Source organism: Malaclemys terrapin, chromosome 6 (assembly GCF_027887155.1).
Source record: "Malaclemys terrapin pileata isolate rMalTer1 chromosome 6, rMalTer1.hap1, whole genome shotgun sequence".
NCBI lineage: Eukaryota > Metazoa > Chordata > Testudines > Emydidae > Malaclemys > Malaclemys terrapin.
Genome location: NC_071510.1, coordinates 15,034,591 through 15,056,526, shown reverse-complemented (window position 1 = coordinate 15,056,526; position 21,936 = coordinate 15,034,591). Strand labels below are relative to the sequence as shown.

General features: G+C 41.3%; 1 protein-coding gene across 2 annotated transcripts in view; it reads right to left on the bottom strand.

Annotated features, from left to right (window-relative positions):
- Window positions 1-21,936, bottom strand: part of PTBP3 (polypyrimidine tract binding protein 3) — a 105,142-nt gene that overhangs the window by 60,827 nt on the left and 22,379 nt on the right. The gene's annotated exons all lie outside the window — the stretch shown is intronic.

The following is a 21,936-nucleotide window of genomic DNA, read 5'->3' as shown; positions in this document are numbered from 1 at the left end:
TAATATATCAAGATAAGCAGCATTAACCATATAAAGATTTATTTGATCAGACCTACCATAAAAAGTCTACCAAGAGATATCCAAGGACTCAACTAAATATCAATATAAGCAACACAAAAATGAACAATTTTGACAAGATACAATATTTAGTTGTAAACATGTCGCTAGTCATTCAAGGCATCATGTCTGTTGTACATTACAACAGCAATATAGTATGTGGAAAAAGTTCATTATGAAGAATGTTTCTGTATTTCCAATAGTCACTTTAAAAAGTTGACTCAAACTGTTAATATTAGTGGATGACATATCTGGGTTTAGTCCATTTTGTGACCAAGACCTGCAAAAGTTTTTTTTTTTTTTTTTTTTTTTTTTTTTTTAACTTTTTTGGAGGGAAGTGTGGTGGGGGTGTTCAGCCCACACTATTCTGGAAAGGTTAATGAGGCCGAGATGGGGCCAATTCAGTGGACAAGTCATAGCTGATGAGAATTAGGTAGCCCAAGTAACCACAGATTGATGAAGGAACCCAGCTGAGAAGGAACAGGCAGGGCTAGTATAAAGCCAGGAGGTTGGCAGCAGAAAAGGACTGTAGGGAGGGAGCCTGTAGTCACACTGGTTTTTAGAGAGGGCAGGAAGGCAACTCAGGTGTGAGTAGAACCCCAGGGACTGCAGGCCCTGAAAGAAGGGTTTAAAGAATGAAAGCCTAAGATGGAGGTGGAGTAGCAAAAGGTGGAGTAGGAAAAGTCTCAGAGAAAGGGCAGCAAAGTGGGACCTCACAGACCTTGACTGCGGATTAGGTACCCAAGCTGGAATCCAGAGTAGAGGGCAGGCTCAGGTTTCTCAACCAGCCATGGGAAAGTGGCATAGTCAGGGCAGAGAGGGAGAAAATGGCCATTTTGGATAGAGAGACTTTGATAACTCCTGGAAGGGGGAAAGCACAGTGACCTGGCTGAAGGACAAAGCCACAAAGTGAGCACCTTGAGTCACAGAGGGACAGGTGGCAGGGTGAGAACGAGCAACAGAAGTGGTGGGGGGTGTCAGCGCTGGAAGGAGATAATCCACATAACACTGAGGTGGCACCTTAGCAGGGAGAGAATTTAGTTATAGGAAGAATATAGACAAAGGAATGTTTTAGTTGAAAATTTAAATCCAAAGCCAGTCAAGACACTTTTTAAAAAGGATGCTTCTAAATCAGAGTTTAAGGCCAAATAGACATCAAATCATCTTGTCTGACCTCCTGTATGTCACCGGTCACCAACACTTTCTGAGCACCTGCACACTAAACCCAACAACTGAAAATAGACCAAAGTATTACAGTTCACAGGAGACTAAACTATTATGTTTCACATGCAGAGAATAGGAGGTACCAATGGGGCACCATTGCCCAAGGCTTTTGCAATGGCAGGGAAACAATTACATAAGACATACCCAGATAATATTGGCAAGTGGCCTGCACCCATACTGGCAAAAAAAAAAAAAAAAAAAAAAAAAAAAAAGTAAATATCCCCCCCTCCCAGTTCACTGCCAATCTGATCTGAAGAAAATTTCTTCCCAACTCTACATATGGTGATCAATTAGACCTTGAGTATATGAGCTAAAACCAACCAGCCAAGCATTTGGGAAAGAGAATGTTTGGTGCTACCCAGAGCCCCAACCCTCTCCGTCCAAAGTCCTATCTTCAGCTATGGCCATCCCTAGTGCTTCAGAAGATGATTTAATAAAATAAAAACAAAACAGAATACACTTGGGGGCGAAAGGGAGACTCCCTTCCTGGCCCGTACACATGGCTGGCTGAAATCCTGAAGTATGAGCTTTTAAGGATACAGGACAAATAGGAAGGGAGCCCCAAGGCTGATGAACCCTGCCCCTTACCCTCACAAACAAACTTATCATACAATCACATTCATAAATTTGTCCAGTTATTAAAACTAATTAAGTTATTAATTATCTCCTATTGGGAGGCTGTTCCAGAAATTCACCCCTGATGGTCAGAACCCTTTTAATTTCCAACCTGAATTTGTTGGTTGCCAGTTTATATACATTTTTTCTTGTGCCAATATTGCCATTTATCTTAAAAGATCTTCACCTTCCCCAGTATCTACCCCCCCAATGTATGTATAAATTTTATAAATATGTTAAATACAATAGCCGCCTTAAAGATAATTTTTTCAGTATATAAATTGAAATGATTTTGCAATGTCATTTCTGAAAAAGAGGTAATTTCTCAAAAAAAGTTTCACATTATAAAAAACTTCTTCCTCTAACAATTGTTTATTACCTATTTCACTTTAAGCACACATTTAAGTTCCATTCAAGTCAATGGGACTTAAACACATGCTTCTTCACATTTTCAGAATCAGTTCCTGTTCTGCAAAGCTTCCAGAATCTTATGGAGAACATGGTCTCTGAATTACGATGAACTTTTAAACATGATTAATATTACGTATATCCTTTATTGCCTCGCTGAACTAAGGCCTGGAACATTAGGGGATACGTGTTCAAGAGACAAGGACCCTTCATCAAAAGTGCTCTGCCACAAACCCACTGATAGTTAAGTGTAGGCCAGAATATCATCTTATTCATCCCAGCTGATCTCGATTGCTGCCATAGCACATGCTAGAAAAGGCAGTCTCCTAACTCAAATGCATTTTATACCAATAGAAAAATGGGCTGTTCTTTAGAAATAGATTCAGGCCAGCCACTCAGGAGAGAGACCAGTAGTGACAGTTTTGCTAATGTATGTATCTGCAGCCTCTTCTGTAAGAGGTTATGAAAATGTGTACTAGCAAGATCTTGAAAATTAACATAAAACGTTGTTCCCGTGTAAATCTTAGCATGAAAAAACTAAATGTCTGCATTAATGAGTTATTCATGTATACTTCATGGCAGAACATCGTTGCCTGATTTTAAGGTGATTAATATTATTGGTCATATAATAAAGGTTATAGTCTAGCCAATTGATCTGATCAGAAGATAATAAGGTTCTTGTCCCAGGGGATGTATGACAAGGACATTCATGCTGAGAACAAAATACAGCCTTAAAGACGTTTATTGATATAAATGGACTAGTAATCAAATGAAAAAGTAATCAACCAGAATGAAAAAGGAAATCGTACTATTCTAGAGGTTCATATGGTATCATTTACTATAAAACTTCCTAGATAAACATAATCACACTCTTCCTTGAGAACCTGGTGGTAAGAGACAAAGAACCAGCCTGGTCTCTGGCATGCCAAACAAGAGTCTGATGGTTCCCTCAATGCTCAACTGGAAGACAAAAAACTTAGGAGATGCTAGAAAGCCAGAAACAAAGCCAAGAAAGACCCAAGAAAAAACTAACTAGACTAAACAAACATGGTGGTTGCCCCTCTTATAGAGCCTAGCACCACATTCCCAACCTTCCATGTCCAATTTCCTCCCCCACATAATATCAGGGTGTGCTTACTCTATAGGCTGGCATAGTCATACACATTGATGACAATCAGCTCATTCTCACATCTGCTTTTTCTGGCCTGAACTGGTTTCGTGGTGGTGATTTCCAGGTTCTTTGTGGTGTAGCTGTTAAGTTTTATAGAGGGCAAATCAGTAGGTTACTTGTGTATGCTAAAGATCACAAATATGTATGCTAACATGCTTTAGCTCATCACACAGTATGTGTCTGGTAGGTTTTTTGCATTACTGCCAAAAATATGCTAATACAAAGCTATAAGTCTATTATAATAAACAAACACACACATAAGAAAGGATATAATAAAAGCAAGCAACCAGGCTACATAGCTCTATGGGCTACAACATATATTTGCTTGCTTTACAACCATAAACTGGCCATCTTTAATTACTTAAATTTAAGAGTAGCAATACATCTTGAAAGAAAAACAAAACAGGCAGACATTACTCCTGAAGGAATTCTGTGCCACTGCACATGTAGAGAATTTATGTCACCTGCAGAAAAATGACTTTCTGACAGGGAAGCCACAAGTGCAGTCATGCAACCCTCCCCAGCAGTGTTTCGGGTACCCAGGGCAGCTGGCAGAGAGGTAAATCACTGTGGGGCAGGGGGCAGGACTGGGGGAGACCAGGCTCCCTACCGTGCGCTGAGCTCAGCTGCGTGTTCTGCCTGGGCTGGGGAGGACGGGACTTCCTCTTCCCCTGCACGGCATCCGAGGCCGGGTCAGACCCACCCCCAGATTTCTCTCCCAGCTGCAGGAAGCTCTACAAACTCCTTCCACCACCCTGCTTCCTGCCCATCACTCCTCAGCTGCAGGGGGAGGGATCCCTGTACAGGGAGCTGCTCCCACATCCACCCTACCCCCTTGCATCCAGACCCCTCATTCCCAGACCCTCCCACCAATCCTCACCAACCTGCACTCAGAACCCTCCCAATGAGCCCCACTCCCCCTGCACCTGGACCACCCCGACGAGCCACATGCACCTGGATCCCCACCCCACTGAGCCTTACTCACCCAGCATCTGGATTTCCCCACTGAGCCCCCCACACCTAGACCCCCCGCCAAGCTCTATCCCCCCACATCCAGACCCCCACACTGAGCCTGGTGAACCTGGATCCCCCTGCAGAGTCCCATTATCGTTGCACCCAGAACCCCCAACAAGCCCCTGTGCATCCAGATTCCTCCTGCACCTGGATCCCCCATTGAGTCACCCACACCCAGATTGCCCCACACGGAACCCTCTCAACCCACATCTGGATCCCTCTACACTAAGTCCCTCCACACTTGGATCCGGCCTTGCTGAGGCTGCCTGCCCACACCTAGTTCACCTGGCACAGAAGGGAGGTGCTCCTGGGGCAGGCCCAGTCCTTGCGCTGTATCAGGGTTGGGTGCAGCCTCACCACTGAGTCTGTGTCCAGAGTGGGGGGAGCTGTACAGTGATCTCACATCTCTGTGCAAACAATGGCCTGTGCTCCCCAATGCCATGCTGGAGCCTCCACATTTATCTGACAAATAAAATTTGCAGAATTTTGCAGAATTTTAAAATATTGCGTGCAGAATTTTTAATTTTTTGGAGCAGAATGCGGTCAGGAATAAGACATTATCTGTTATAAGAAAGTATTGCATAAATAAAAACATTAAGAACATCTGCAAAACCTAAATTATTCTTAATACTTCAGAAGTCAGACTGCAGTACGTTTTAATAGCTATACTACCACATAGACAATACTAAAATTCAGTCAGTAAAGATGAACAGATGACTCTTAGTTGTCTCATAGGCCAACCCAGGGGCCAAGATATTCTTAATGTCATGCTGACAAAGCACTACTTTTCAAGATCATTAGTGGAAAGAAAAGCGTAATTTTACAGCACTCAAAAGCATGCTAGGCATCTCTCAGAACTGAAATTGCACATAAGCTCTACCCTGAAGAGCTCACAATTTATTATCCCCCAAATCAGCCATTTATAGAACTAGATATCAATATCTGAACTATCTGAGGAAATACTTTCTGGAAAGTTACTTTCCAAAAGAATGAGTCACAAGCCAATGCCTGGACATTTAGAGCTTTTTCCGCTTTCACACTAAGGCCTGGACTATACCACAAAACTAGATCAACATAAGTCACCTTATGTTTACCTATTTGTGCATGCATCCACACTCAAGTGCGTCTTTGGTTAACAGGAGCACCCTGTTAAGGTGACGCACTAAAACTACTTCTCCAAATAGCGTTGAGCCATGGTCGACATACTGAGGTTGATGTGGTGCAAATGTAACCTATGTCAACCCTAACCGTCCCCCAGCAACTCTCTCATAATGCCTTATTCCCTCTGGTCACAATCAAACTCCACTGCCCAGAGTAATGGAAACCAGAAGCCACCCACCTTTTAAAAACCTACTGCGTATTTTTTAAATGCTTTTTTCCGATTATCCATCTTGGAGAGCACACCCAGGAGTGGCGACAGGACAAGGTTATGCTCCCATGGAGGTGTAGGTCTAAAAATCACTGGGAAGGTCCTGATCAAGCCCTTCATAAATTGTACAGAAGCTGGGTGAGTAAAGATAGAACATCCTTCTACTGGAAGGAGGAAGGCACTAATCACTGTTAAGTGTACCCATAGCAAACTGAGGGCTAGACCTGAAGTCTTTAAGGAGAGAAAATAGCCTAGGGATAACTGGAATACTCTAGTGAATGTCAGTGGAGACATGCCCAGATCAAAAACCACCTCCATTTAGCTAGGTAGCAGGCTCTAGTAGAATCCTTTCTACTTTGGTTAAGGATCTCCTGAACAGGGGCAGAGCATGAGCATTCTATTTCCAATGCCCATATAAACACTAGACCGTGAGATGGAGTGAGCCTGGGTTGGGATGCTTGATTTTCCTCCTGCCCTGGATTAGGAGATCTGGAAATGGGCTGATCCTGATTAATGGGTGTATGGACATTATCAGAAGTTCCATGAGTCAGAAATGACTGGGCCAGTAGTGTGCTAGGAGGAGGATGGTGGCTCTGCTGTGACAGATCTTCCCTATAACTTGTGGTAGTAGGGAGGAAGGTATATCTGACATATATCAAGGATAACAGGAGAGCATCACCCTGGGAATCGTGACCCATGGTTCCCCTGGAAAAATACAGGAGAGGTTTTCTGTTCACTTGGAGGTCACATAACAGAGTACCTCATGTATAAATATCTTGGTTAGATATAAATATGTCATGACTCTCCCATTCATGGTCTGCAGAGAAGCTTCTGCTTAATCTATTTGACAGGGAAGTACACAGTCATGCAGTCCCTGTTTGGCCAGTAAATTGAGTGGAGCCAAGCTTGCAGATACTGCAGGTGGAGTCTGGCAAATGGCCTCACATAGGTGCTTGTGTCCACGTGGCTTAACAGTGAGACACACTGGTGCACCATAGTTTGTGGGGGATGCGGAAGAAGAAGTTATTCACCTTGTGCAGTAATGATGGTTCTTGGAGATGTGTCCCCCTATGGTTGCGCCACTGTACGTGTGCCTGCCCTGCTGATCAGAGAACTTCGGTAGCAGTGTCCATTAGGTCCACTGCATGTGTGGTCTCTCCTCACGGCACAACATGAGGCTGGTCAGCACGCACAGGCTAACCCTCAGAGTTCTCTCTACTGCAGAGTCAGACAAGAACTCCGAAGTAGAGGGTGCGTTATGGGGCACCCATAGGGAGACACGTCTCAAAGAACCATTGTTATTGCACAAGGTAAGTAGCTTCTTAGAGCAGCGTCCCATGGGTGCACCACTGTAGGTGACTCCCAAGCAGTACACCTTCTGGAGGGCCGGGACTTTGAAGATGGGTCAGTTACAGAAGACAGCACTGTGGAGCCGAATACGGCATTGGAGGCAGAGTCCACAGTGACCACACAGTGTTCTGCAAAAGTGGCAGGACACGTTCTACTGCCCCCTCTCCTCTCCCCTGCCCCGATGTAAAAAAAGATTCCGCTTCGTGTTGAAGCATTAGTTGGTGGGAGTGGTCCCTGAAGAGGGATTGGGAAGGGAATTTGTGAGGAGGGAAGGAGAGAAACTCTAGAGAGTATCTCTGATTGATAATTTCCAGGACCCAACTGTTTGTCTTGATCTCATTCCAGCTGTGGGCAAAGAGAGTAAGACGGCCCCCAAAAGGTGATAGGGAGAAGAAGCAGGTGGCATCAGTGATAGTACAGAGGTCTCAACCCGTATGTCAAAAAATGGCCTTTGGGCTGCTGTTGCGAATAAGTGGAGGCTGTGGCAGTAGAGGGAGCCAAGAATCAGGATTTCTGAATCCTTTAGCTTTTGCACAGAGACTCAGGTGGATGTTGGTAACAGGGAGCATGTAGAGGGGTTGGTCTTGGTCTGGTGTTTGCTTCTGGGGGCTGGAGTGTAAAGTCCCAAGGACTGCAGAGTAGATCTCAAGTCCTTTAGTGAGTGAAGGAGGAAACAATTACAACTCAGGCCACGAGGCGGTAAGAAGGAATAGGAGAGGCATCAGCCCGCACTGCTTTTTATGCCCTGGGTCAGAAGCAGGAGGGGAGCTACTACTCAACAAACACGGCTTTGAAGAATTTCTGGACTTGGGCTCATAGTACGCATGCATACCCATGTGTGGAATACACACAGGGACCATCACTCAAAGAGCCACCAAGCTTCACATACAAAATTAGCAGGGCTGTCAAGTGATCAAAAAATTAATCGAGATTAATCGCAATGTTAAATAATAGAAAACCATTTATTTAAATATTTTGAATATTTTCTACATTTTCAAATATATTGATTTCAATTACAACACAGAATACAAAGTGTACAGTGCTCACTTTATATTTATTTTTGATTACAAGTATTTGCACTGTAAAAAACAAAATAGTATTTTTCAATTCACCTAATACAAGTACTGTAGTGCAATCTCTATCATGAAAGTTGAGCTTACAAATGTAGAATTATGTACTAAAAATGCATTCAAAAAATAAAACAAATGTAAAATTTTAGAGCCTGCAAGTCCACTAAGTCCTACTTCTTGTTCAGCCAATCACTCAAACAAGTTTGTTTACATTTGCAGGAGATAATGCTGCCGGCTTCTTGTTTACAATGTCACCTGAAAGTGAGAAAAGGCATTCATATGGCATTGTTGTAGCCAGAGTCGCCGATATTTACGTGCCAGATGCGCTAAAGATTCATATGTCCCTTCATGTTTCAATCACCATCCCCGGGGACATTCGTCCATGCTGATGATGGGTTCTGCTGAATAACGATCCAAAGCAGCATAGACCAATGCATGTTCATTTTCATTATCTCAGTCAGATGCCACCAGCAGAAGGTTGATTTTCTTTTTTGGTGGTTCGGGCTCTGTAGTTTCTGCATCAGAGTGTTGCTCTTTTAAGGCTTCTGAAAGCATGCTCCACACCTCGTCCCTCTCAGATTTTGGATCGTACTTCAGATTCTTAAACCTTGGGTCGAGTGCTGTAGCTATCTTTAGAAATCTCACATTGGTACGTTCTTTGCGTTTTGTCAGATCTGCTGTGAAAGTATTCTTAAAATGAATGTGTGCTAGGTCATCACCTGAGACTGCTATAACATGACATATATGGCAGAATGCAGGTAAAACAGAGCAGAGGACATACAATTCTCTCCCAAGGAGTTCAGTCACAAATTTAACCTTTTTTTTTTTTTTTTTTTAAAAACGAGCGTCATCAGCCTGGCAGCATGTCCTCTGGAATGGTGGGGCATACAAATGTTTAGCATATCTGGCACATTAATACCTTGCAATGCCAGCTACAAAAGTGCCATGCAAATGCCTGTTCTCACTTTCTGGTGGCATTGTAAATAAGAGGGCAGCATTATCTCCTGTAAATGTAAACAAACTTGTTTGGCTTAGCTATTGACTGTACAAGAAGTAGGACTGAGTGGGCTTGTAGGCTCTCAAGTTTTACATTGTTTTGTTTTTGAGTGAAGTTAGGTAACAAAAAATCTACATTTGTAAATTGCACTTTCACGACAAAGATTGCACTACAGTACTTGTATGAGGTGAACTGAAAAATACTATTTCTTTATCATTTTTGCAGTGCAAATATTGGTAATAAAAATATATACTTTGATTTCAATTACAACAGAGAATGCAATATATATATATATATATAGGTAGAAAAACATCCAAAATATTTAATAAATTTCAATTGGTATTCTACTGTTTAACAGTGCGATTAAAACTGCGATTGATCGCGATTAATTTTTTTAATCGATTAATTTCTTTGAGTCAGTCGCGGGAGTTAACTGCGATTAATTGACAGCCCTATCAATTACTGATGCTCATCACTTAGGCTTTTGATTGATGCAGTACAAACGCAGAATGAGACCCAAAGTACATAGTATAGAAGTTTTGCCTTATCTTCAGAAATCTACATATCCACTGGCCCCAAATCAGGCTTTGAGACAATATTTCTCCCTGAAACATCCAGAGCAAGAACATTTTGCAGAAGGCACTTAATGCCAAATAATATTTCAGCCAAAAAATATTGAAGAAAGGAGTAGTTTCCAACAAGCGTGGTCCCAAATCTTAAAAAATAAATAGGCCAGCCAAGAACTTGCATATAAGACTGCTGAGCAGTCTCTTATTGGTAAGGTTACAATTACATTTACCGTAATCGTAAATTTGAATAAAGTCCATTATCCCACAACAATGGCTCTTGACCCATGGGGCTGGGCCCGGCTCCCCACTCCAAGTGTTGTGACCTGGGCCCCCTTGGTCACGGATCCGCCTAGGTTTGGTGCACCTGCTGCTCCACAGATGGAAACAGACTTTAAAAATATGAACCAATCATAACTGATGCAGTGCTGTCTTAACGAGTCCAAGACAGCTTGAAATGGAAACTACCTAAATCTTCTCATTGAGGTTGACTAAAACATCCATCTAATATTTCTCACTGTCCTAAACGACTTCCTACAGTTCCCCAGAAGTCAGCTATGCAACTGCCAAAGCTTCCAGCTCCCCCATAGAACTTCTACAATGCAGGTATGCATTGTTAGCATAAAACTTTGCAGCACATAAAAGCTGAAGCTATAAAGACAAAGTAAAATGCACTGTTTATTTTATATTAAACATGGAACAGTATATAGACAGATTTTCATATATAAAAACATTTTGAGAGGAAATTAAATAAAGCTGCCACAGAATTAAGAGCGTCACTGACTCTAGGGACCTTACTGCAGTATTTAAGCCCAGCTTCCTGCAGACAACACGGGCCTTTATTATAGTGCTTGTAAATACTTGTATGTTCTGCTGATCCTGTTTTGTAACTTTTATAGCAATATTACTCTAAGACTATGGCTATCTGATTTAACAGTTCACTATGGCGAATAGTTTTTCTTTTAGCCAGCAGTAACTATCAACAACTGTATTAATTAGATTAACTAGATGTAAATTTGTAGTATAGCTTAAAGGCAGATCTACATCAGCACAGGTACACCAATGCAGCTACACTACTGGAGCGTGTCTGGTGAAGATACTCTAAGCCGACAGGAAAGAGCTCTCCCGTTGGCTTACTAACTCCACCTCCATGAGAGGCAATAGCTATATAAGAACTACTGTACCAAAAAGTCCATTGTTTACCTTTTTTTTTCCTTTTAAGGAATACTGAAGACATTGCTATTAAATATTCACAAAACACAAACTGGAGGAAAAAAGACAGACAGTAATTCTCAGAATTTCACTCAGGAAATAAGAATGGGAGCAGAGTAGAGGGTGAGGAGTCAGTTTGTTAGCATACTTTTCTTCTCTGAAACAACGAACACTAAATACCTGTTACACTTTACTCTTTCCTCCAGCAGGCACATCTACAAATGCAGAAATGCAAATCCTATTTCCGTAAATGAGAATTATAGACACAATAGAGAATGAAGCCATTTAGAACAAAATGAAAGAAATCTTCAAAAAGGGTGGAGGTAAAATAGACAAGATGAATCCATAAAAGTCTGGCATTGTAGATAAACAAAATTAACCTTACACAAAGAAGGCTGTCATGTCAACATGCCACCAAACCACCCAAATGAATTGGAGGCAAGCATCATAATCAGGCAAAGAAATACACAGTCACACACACACACACACACACAGTAGCTTAACAGGTTGATCAGCAATCTCCCTAGAATGACGCCTGTTGGTTTAACAGAGAGCAGCTGTCTAGTAAGCCTGCTTGCTCATTGGCTCAGTTTGCATGCAGGCAGCTCTATTGTCTCATGTATCAATTATTGAAGCTCTCTGCTAGATCAGTAACAAGATACTGTAGGCCTAACAAAAGCCACCCAACCTTGTAATTAAAGAACCATAGAAAAGGGAAGGGAAAGGATTTTTATATTGAACAATTTTTTTTTTAATTTAGCATCTATGCAAAAATTAGAAACAAATGGAACTGACAAGCTTAAAACTCTCAGCCATATTACATCAGACTTTTTCAAGACAGCGCCTTTATATAGCATCTTTTCAGTAAGTTGAAGAAAGGATACTTGTACATGAATTACAGCATCTTTTCACTCTCAGGGAAAAAAGGAATGGGCTGTGCTCAAAAATAAAGCCTCTGTAAATCCAAAAGTACCTTAAATATGTTTTGTAACTGTGTACAGTTCCATACTGAAACAAGAAATATGAATTGCTTGATAGGGGCTCTAAAAACCAGCATCAGTCTGAAATCCAGTCAATTTCAATGCGTTCAAAGTAGTTTTAGATACTACTCTTACTCAGTCCCCTTTGTCAATTTATTTGGTTTTAAAATTTTTAAATTGATACATTCTCACTTTTTTCTGTGTAATATAAGGGAAAAGGTAAAACTGACTGACTATCTAGAGTATTATCCAAGGCAGAAGGTAAAAAAAACAAAATAGGAAAACATTTTCTCCAACATTGCTGTAATTGAAATAGTATGTGTAATCTGCAAAAGTAAGAAGTTAAAAATTCAGACAGAAGTGTGATTTCCCCCGCTGCCCTAAATTAACTATATCCATCTTAAAGCAGGTTTCAGAGTAGCAGCCACGTTAGTCTGTATCCGCAAAAAGAAGAGGAGTACTTGTGGCACCTTAGAGACTAACAAATTTATTTGAGCATAAGCTTTCGTGGGCTACAGCCCACTTCATCAGATGCATGCAGTGGAAAATACAGTAGGAAGATATCTATATCTATACATCCAGACGCACAGAGAACATGAAACAATGGGTGTTATCATATACACTATAAGGAAAGTGATCAGTTAAGGAGAGCTATTAGCAACAGGAGAGAAAGAACTGTTTGTAGTGGTAATGAAAATGGCCCATTTCCAGCAATTGACAAGAAGATGTGAGTCATTACCACTACAAACAGTTCTTTTTCTCTCCTGCTGATAATAGTTCACCCTAACTGATCACTCTCCTTATAGTGTGTATAGTAACACCCATTGTTTCATCTTCCTACTGTATTTTCCACTGCATGCATCCGATGAAGTGGGCTGTAGCCCACGAAAGCTTATGCTCAAATAAATTTGTTAGTCTAAGGTGCCACAAGTACTCCTGTTCATCTTAAAGTAGTAATCATATAGTCCAAGAGCCATTCTTACAATATCAGATATTACTCACGTTGGGCCAAATTGTTGCCCAATTAGTGTCACAGAGATGCAAGGAGACACAAAGTGCCCCCTTTAGCCCATCTCATGAGTAGTAGTACAGGAAGGAAGGTAGCAGCTCTGCAAAGTCCATGTTTACCCCTCACTCACATGGATAGAAGAGGACAAACAGGACAGGGACTGTACAGAGCCTTAGCTCTCCCCCCTCAAAATGCCACTCAGTGCAGATGTGCACAGGAAAATATGCTACATTGGATGTAGACTGGATGCTGTTTACTTCCTCTGTAGAGCAGTGAGGGATTCACAGGTTCTCTGCTGCTGCTCCCATGAGAGCACAGCAACAGTGTGCCTGTACTTTAGGCTCATGGCAAAGCTTTAATTTAGCCCACTATTGGAAGTAATTAGGAGAATATGCTGTTTTTAAATGAAGAAAAACTTTGCCTTCCATAAAATATTTACAGCAATGTCATAAGTTTACAATCATTACTAACAGGGGAGATCAAGAATGTAAGTTTTGTTTCCAGGCATTAAATACGCTTGATTTTCTACTGCAATGGTTTTGCTTTCTACTGGTTGGAAGCTTGGAAAAGGGAGTGATTCCTAATGGTAAACACATGCTTAATTTTAAGCACATGAGTAGCGCTGAACTGGTGAAGTGGGGCCTTATTGTTAAGGGGGCCAGAATTTAGATGAGGTGGAAGAAGTCACAAATTTTAAAAGGATAAAAACCCTTTTGACATATGTATAACTCCCCATTACCTAATTCAGAAGATTTTGGAGAAAAGTTCTCTTTTCCCTATGAATGCTGTTACTGCAAGCATTTATTATAATAAGGCTAAATAGTTTATTTGCTTCTAAGTCAAACTATAAAATACTTTAGATTTAAAAATAACACTGTATATATAAATTAAGGGGGAAAAAACATTTGTTTGCAAAGTCAACCACTTAAGTTAGAAAATGCGAGAATTAAGGTTTCCAGTGCTGCCTTAGTTCAGCTCACGTGCATATACAGTATGATACAGTTGAAGGATAGGATAACATTTTTTTCCACAGGACCCCAGAATCTGATTTCCAACACTAGTTCTTCCTGACACTACTGAACTCAAATATTGATCTTCTTAGCTATGTCAAACAATGTTTAGGACTCATATCACCAAGACTGAATGAGGCAATCAACAGTGGGATGCTGTAAATCATCTTCTCATAGGAAAATTTCTGGGCAAAAACAGGTTGGCTACATTTTCTGGGACATTAGACAAAAAGATTTTTTGCTATTTGATATGTTGGATGACTTCTCTGAATTAATCCATTTCATTCTTATATTTTATCAGTAGTAATTCCTTTGAAATTAGGATGTATTGGGGAAGCCAGCACCATCATGTTATTGGGCATGCCAGGAGTAAGGCTGGTCCTTCACCTCCCATTACTGGGTCCTCAAGGAAGGGTGTGAGTATGTTAGGTTACGGTACTTAGAATAGAAATGTTACCACCAGGAGTTTTGGAATTCTTTTACTGTTTTGCAGTTATAAATTTCATAGCATTTATTATTCTTTTGTTAATGGCAATAAAGTTTTTATCAATTTGGTACTGTCCTCAGTGTTTTTGCCAAGCACCCCAAGAGTCCTCTCCTGATATAGAACAGTTCTTGAACCCTGTAGTCTAAATTGGACAAGAACCTGTAAATCTTCTGGTCGGATGGGTTAGTTATGGCTCGTCACTGATCACATCAAATTCAGGTCAACAACGTGGAGAGAACCAAAACAGTTTCAGCACCAGAAACAAGAGTTGGTTCACACAAATAGCATACGTATAGCTGAAGTAACTGCAGTGATATATTGAAAGACAATGAGACCATGGTGTACTAACAAGAATACCTTGTTAAAGACAGAGTGGTCGCTATTCTGAAAGGGAGTACTCAATACTGAAAATGGTCAGAGCCCACCATGAATCTGAGGAAGTGTCTGTGGGAGGGATGAATGTTTATGTGTAAGTAGGCGTCCTTCATATCATGAGTTGTAAAGCTTGTGTCCTTTTCTAAAACTGGGATTATTGCTGCCAATGAGACCATGAGAAATCTGAGTTTGCTAATGAAGCGGTTGAGATGGTGCAGATAGAAAATTGGTCTCCAACCACCCTTCTCTTTGGGTACCAGGAAGTAAGTAAGTTGAGTATAACCCTCTACCCCTTTGTATTGTTGAAGGATGTGTTTTATCAGATAGATTAGGCAACGAGGTTTGCTACAGGGAGTGGTTCCTGGGTTGGTGTTTCTGTGGTGTGGTGTGTAGTTGCTGGTGAGTATTTGCTTCAGGTTGGGGGGGTTGTCTGTAAGCGAGGACTGGCCTGCCTCCCAAGGTTTGTGAGAGTGAGGGATCATTTTCCAGGATAGGTTGTAGATCGTGGATAATGCGCTGGAGAGGTTTTAGCTGGGAACCAATCCCTGTAGCAAACCTCGTTGCCTACTTTGTCCCCATATCTACTCTGGTGACACCATCAGAGGACCCAGCCACATCAGCCACACCATCAAGGGCTCATTCACCTACACATCCACTAATGTTATATATGCCATCATGTGCCAGCAATGCCACCTCTGCCATGTACCTTGGCCAAACCGGACAGTCCCTCCGCACAAGAATAAATGGACACAAATCGGACATCAGGAATGGTAACATACATAAGCCAGTAAGTGAGCACTTCAATCTCCCTGGTCATTCTATTACATATTTAAAAGTCACTATCATTCAACAAAAACTTCAGAAACAGACTTCAAAGAGAAACAGCAGAACTAAAATTCATTTGCAAATTTAACACCATTAATCTGGGCTTGAATAGGGACTGGGAGTGGCTGGCTCATTACAGAAGCAGCTTTTCCTCTCCTGGAATTGACAACTCCTCATCCATTATTGGGAGTGGACTACATCCACCCTGACTGAATTGACCCAGTCAACACTGGTTCTCCACTTGCGAAGTAACTCCCTGCTCTCCATGTGTCAGTATATAATGCCTGCATCTGTAACTTTCACTCTATGCATCCGAAGAAGTGAGGTTTTTATCCATGAAAGCTTATGCCCAAATAAAGCTGTTAGTCTTTAAGGTGCCAGACTCCTCATTGTTTTTGAAAATTAAGTGATCTAGAGCTCCTTTATTTCTTTTAGATTACAATACTCTAGCATTTAAATTTACACGAACCAGTCTTCAGAAGACTACAGTAAACTACTCAGGCAATACACCTCCGAGCCAATAAAATAGTGTGGATTCTATTGCCCTTTAATGTAAATTATACATTAATAAAATAGGTGGAACTAACAGCATCACCTACTATTAAGGTTGCCCTACACTTCCTATTTTAAGACTGCTTTCAGTTACTTATAACTTTGCCAAACTTAACTGTTTGGGGTGAGATTTCCCATGCCATTTTTCTGCCTCATCCTGTTTTGTTTTGAAAGTTTCAGTTTCTGAGAGTGAGGCTACCGCGAGAGCAAAAATAAGTTGTGCCACTTACAAATTTTCTGGTGACCGTTTGTTTGTTTGAGAAGCTCTAGCACCACAATGCTTTATAGTCAGGAACTGAAATTTGGCAGGGGGCGGCCTTTGTGTTAAGGATGTGCCTTTTTGTTGTTTCTGTAAAAATATGCCCAAGTTATAAACCTTTGGGGGAAAAATCTTGTTTCTCCATGCTCAGTAGAGACTTCTATAGTTTAGCACATCTAATATCTCTAAAGATTCTGTCATCACTGACGACATTCTAGAAACTCCCACCTCCTACATGTAACCAGATTCTGCATGCGCCACTCCACAAAACAAATGAGCATGCTCCATCCCAGGGCAAAATTGGACTTTCCCTGCGACTCCTGCTCCCAGCTTTTCTGTAGTGGGGTGGAGCAGAGCTCACACCATAACTGAGATCAGGATGCCTGACAACCCCCCGCAATCAGCACCCAAGCAGTGTTGAAGGACAATGCTGCCTGACAAAGACACAAGGGAAAAGAGCTGGACTGGGGGCAGGGAAGGGGAGATTGGGACAAGGAGCTGTGATTGATAGAGGAAAAACTGACTAGGAGCCAATAAGGGAGCACTGGGGGCAGAGGGAGATCTGACAAGGAGCGTGGTGGGGGGAAGAACTGGGACATGAAGCCGTGGGAGAAAGGGGAAGAGACATATTGGATGAGAAGCCCAGGGTGGGAGGAATTGGGACTGGCTAGGGGAGGAGACTGGGATCAAATAGGCTGGTGGTGGAGTGGGACTGGGATTCAGATGGGGAGCCCCAAAAGGATCCGTGATCTCCGTGACAAACTCGCAGCCTTAACTATGAGACTGCCTTTCTCTACCTGTTATCCCCTGCCTCATTCACTACACACCTTCCAACTTCTGCAAAAAATGACACTGGGGTCTTACAGACCAGGGGTTCTCAACCTTTTTCTTTCTAAGCCCCTCCTCCCCCTAACAGGCTATAAAACTCTACGGCCCACTTGTGCCACAACAACTGTTTTTCTGCATATAAAAGCCAGAGCTGACATTGGGGGTAGCAAGCAGGACAATTGCCTGGTGGAGCCCACGTCACAAAGGGCCCCATGAAGCCAAGTTGCTCAGGCTTCGGCTTCAGCCCTAGGTGGCAGGCTTGGGACACTGGGCTTCAGACCCATGTGCGGGGGGAGGGGGCTTCAGCTTTCTGCCCTGGGCCCCAGCAATTCTAATGCTGGCCCTGCTTGACAGATCTCCTGAAACCTACTCGTGGCCCCCCCACCCCAGGTTGAGAACCACTGTTACAGACAACAGCCTCCTTCACTACACAATCCGATCCATCCTATGCACTGAACGAGGCAGTGGTCCTATGGAACAAGTAGTATGTGTGATCATACAATTAAAAGACAATCACAATGAATACACAACAAGAGAATTAAAGTTGCATGGCAATCTAATCCTAACTTCTGAGGGCTTGATTTTCTAATCTTATTCTTTTAATGGCATTGTGTGTAATAGGTATGTAAATAACTTGAGCAGCTAACAGATCATAACTATAGTTTACATCCTTGGTTAGATTTATTCATTCAGATTATGTTTCACAAGCTTACTTTTCCTCTGACAATTTAATACAAACTAATAACCAATCAACTAGAAACTTCATAAACTAATTCCTTTTACTTAAAAATGGTCTGGAGAGACATTTGTATAAAATGTGGGAAGAAGCTATCTGGAGAGGTGGGTTTGTTAACTGGATTCAGGCCTTATATATTTATAATTTCTACAGATCTCACTGCAATCACATTCTATTCTTCTAATTTCTCCTCTTATACCTGTTATCATCATCGCCTCTATCTTTCAGCAGTGCATTAAGTAATGTAATTAACAGTCAAGTATGTTTCATTCACTCCTTCATCCCCTGCCCAGGAGAATTGCGCATGCACTGCGGCATGTTTTGGAAGGGTTTCATTTTTGTTCTAAATGTACACTTTGTTACTTGTTTATATTTGAGATAACATGCTGAAGCAGCATGCCTTGAACGTGGAGCAGAAGATGGTGAGGTTTGTGATGGTCCTTAGTTCCCATAGAATTCGTGCCACAGTCTCTGACCAGCCTCCAAGGAAACTCTGTCTACTGCACAGATGAACTCAAACATAAGACATATGCTCATGAAGCACTAAGCAAGAGAAGAGGGCATGCTGCACCAACATCACTTTCAGTTTTCCAATTCAGAAGAGATCTAACGTGAATTCTGCATTTTCTTTTGTTGCTGGAATGACTGTATAAAAGGTGCATATGGCTAATAAATGAAGGACAGAACATAGAACTTCTGATTGGTGGTTTGAATCAATGACTAAATGTAGGAACTCTGGAAGAAGATGGCATTTTTCATAGATGATGCTAAATGGTATAAATCAGAGCCTAACTCTACAGAAACATTTTATGTTGAACTCACTGTAGCTGTGCAGAATCAGGACGTAAACTTCTTAGTATTTTTATCATTCATCTTCAGACTGCCCCATACATATGGAAAAATGTCCCCAATAGAATTTGTAACGTCACCATCTTATTCTCCTTTAGGACCTTCTTTAATACTCACCTCTGCTATAATGCCTATAGAACATTGCTTCTGATAACAGTTATGTAAGTGGGGAGTTGTAACTGATTCTATTAATTGTCTTATCACATCTAAGAAATCTTCAGTCATTCTATGCTAAAACATGTTTGTTGCTTTACCCTTCTCTCCCACTACTTGCTGGTTTGACAAGTTTCATCTGATCTTGTAAGCTAGGCTGTTAGGGGACAGGGACTGTGATTATGTGTGCGTGCAGCATCTAATATAATGGAGTCCAGATTTGTTTACAGCCTCAAGGCACTACTATAATACAAATGCCGCCCTTTTAAGATTTTAGACGTAGATAAAACATAAGGGGGTACCCTAACTGTCCACATTGGACTCAGCAACATTGAAAAATCAATCAAATATGGTTAACAGTCTGTCTTCCACTCAGCTACTTTTTCATCCCTATGAAGCTCTGGATGCATTTCCAGACAGAAGATAAACTGTAATCCCACTTCATCGACATTCTTACATGGTCAACATACAGGTGCTTCTCCCTCTTACAGGAAATTATTTTCTACTTTATTCCTGTGCCTCATACTCAACAGCCTAGAAAGGAATGGATATTCCTTCAAACTTGTTTGTAAATAAAAGCAGTCACTTATCTCAGACCACTGTTTTAAGAACAGCTTTTCAAACACAAAGCTACAGATGAACACTTCTTTCAACACTTTTTAAAAGCATACAGAAATTTCCCCTATTTTAGCAACCTCATAAGACAGACTATTATGAGTCAAGCCTAACCTAAAAATTATCAGATTTACCTACATAACAGAATCAGAAAACCCAAGCGCTATAATATTCTGTATGTCTAGCTTGCATTTGGCTTCTAGCAGGATCAACTTTATTCTTTCCTAACATACTTTCCTCAAGAGTCAGTCACATGAACCAAACATGCAAATAAATCAGAACATGCATTGGTGAACCAGTAGCTACATCAAATTATCCAACACCAAAGAACCTGAAGGGGCAAGAAGGTGGAGGAGGAGGATTGGCTGCTATTCCAACTAATTTCACAAGATCTTAAGTGTCTACTCACTCTAAGACTACTTGATTACCCTGAAAATAGATGAGGATTCAGAAAATACTCAAAACTAGCATGAAACATTTTCAAAATGACAACATTCGTTACACTAAACCTCTATCCATAATTACCTATCAAAGAAGGTCTTTATATTCCAATTTTAAATTGTGGGGAAAATATATTTAAGGAAGGCTCACCTAGTTACCTAGTAGGACTTGAAAAATACTATGACACACAATTTAATCAATGCAATGCATTTGATTTGCCATAGAATGTCCTATAAGATCAGAAAAGCAAACACACCTAAGATTGGCTGGGTTTTATTTCTTTAGATTAAAGAAATAAGCAATTAAAAAGGGACATCAAACTGATAATCACGAATGCTTGAAAGCTGTGTACCTACCAGTTACAATATCGAGATTTTATATAGGGCTTTTCATCAGTACATCTCAGAGTGCTTTACAGAAGGTGGTCAGTATCATTAGTCCCATTTTTACATTGGGGAAACAGGCAGAATGGTGAAGTGACTCACCCAAGGTCACCTAACAGGCCAGTAAGCCGAGATGGGAATAGAACCCAGATCCACTGAAAAAAAATTCTTCATGTATTTGACAGCACTTTGTGTATAGTCACTTTGGTTGTTTCCCCTGAAGCAGCTTCTTCCCTGCTGAACAGATCCTTTTACCCACACAGAAGAGTATTAAATTCAGGGCATACTATTAGAAGGATTCCCTATAAAAATATATATATTTTTAAGTTACTCCGTTTTTAAAAATCCAAGCTGACAATGTCACTTTACATTCAGGGTAGTCACCAACTACTGCAAGAGAAAATTGAAGGGATCTTCTGGAAGAGACGTGTTTCATGTTTAAAATGTAATCTGAACATTCCTTCCCCATTCTGGAAAGAGATTTTCATTTCAATACACAAATGTGATGCATTCATTTGATAATATAGAGGAAAAGACAATTAGGTGTATACCAGTCAAAAGCTAGTAGCAGTTATGAATAAGCAAGCAGCGAAAGAATGGTGTAAATGTCATTTCTCCTGCTGACTGAATACTTACCATCACAAAATCTCTGACCAGCAGTATCCTAGGAATCAATGATATAAGAGTAAGGCCATATCTACACTACTAACTTTGGTTGAAGCAAGTTATGTCAGAGTACAGCCATCAAAGTTTGTATGTTGCTCAGGTGCATGCATACTTGGCTGCTTGCGTTGGAACTGCAGGTACTCACCAGGAGTGCGCCTCTGTTGATGCAAAGTGCAGTGCACCATGAGTAGGTATCCTAGTGTGCCATGCACTGCTGTCCAGTGCAATGACTTTTGAGACATTTTTGCAACCTGTTGTGGGGTAGAAATTACGTGTGCAGCAACCTCTGGGAGTTAGGGGTCAAGTTCACAGCATGGGGCTTTCTCCATCCCATAATGCCATCCCTATCCCATAAATTTTCACATTTTTTAAAATCCCACAAACCTGCATGGCGCATTATGGTCTCCACTGTCTGACAGAAGCACAGTCCCCGCAGACCTCTATGCTAGTCCAATGAAAGTTGCAAATACAGAACATGATTCTCCTGTATTAGCAGGCCCACCAGAAGTACAGCAACAATAGGGGACATTGGGATTTCTTTGAGGACAGTTTGCTAAGAAACATCGAAAAAACTATTCAAAGTTGTTGGTGGCATTCATGAAGCAGTAGCAGTTGATGGAGAGCCCCTTCTGGGCCCAAGAAATGAGCACTGACTGGTGGGATTGCATCGTAATGCAGCTTTGGGATGATTAGCATAGGTGAAAGGCCACATTCT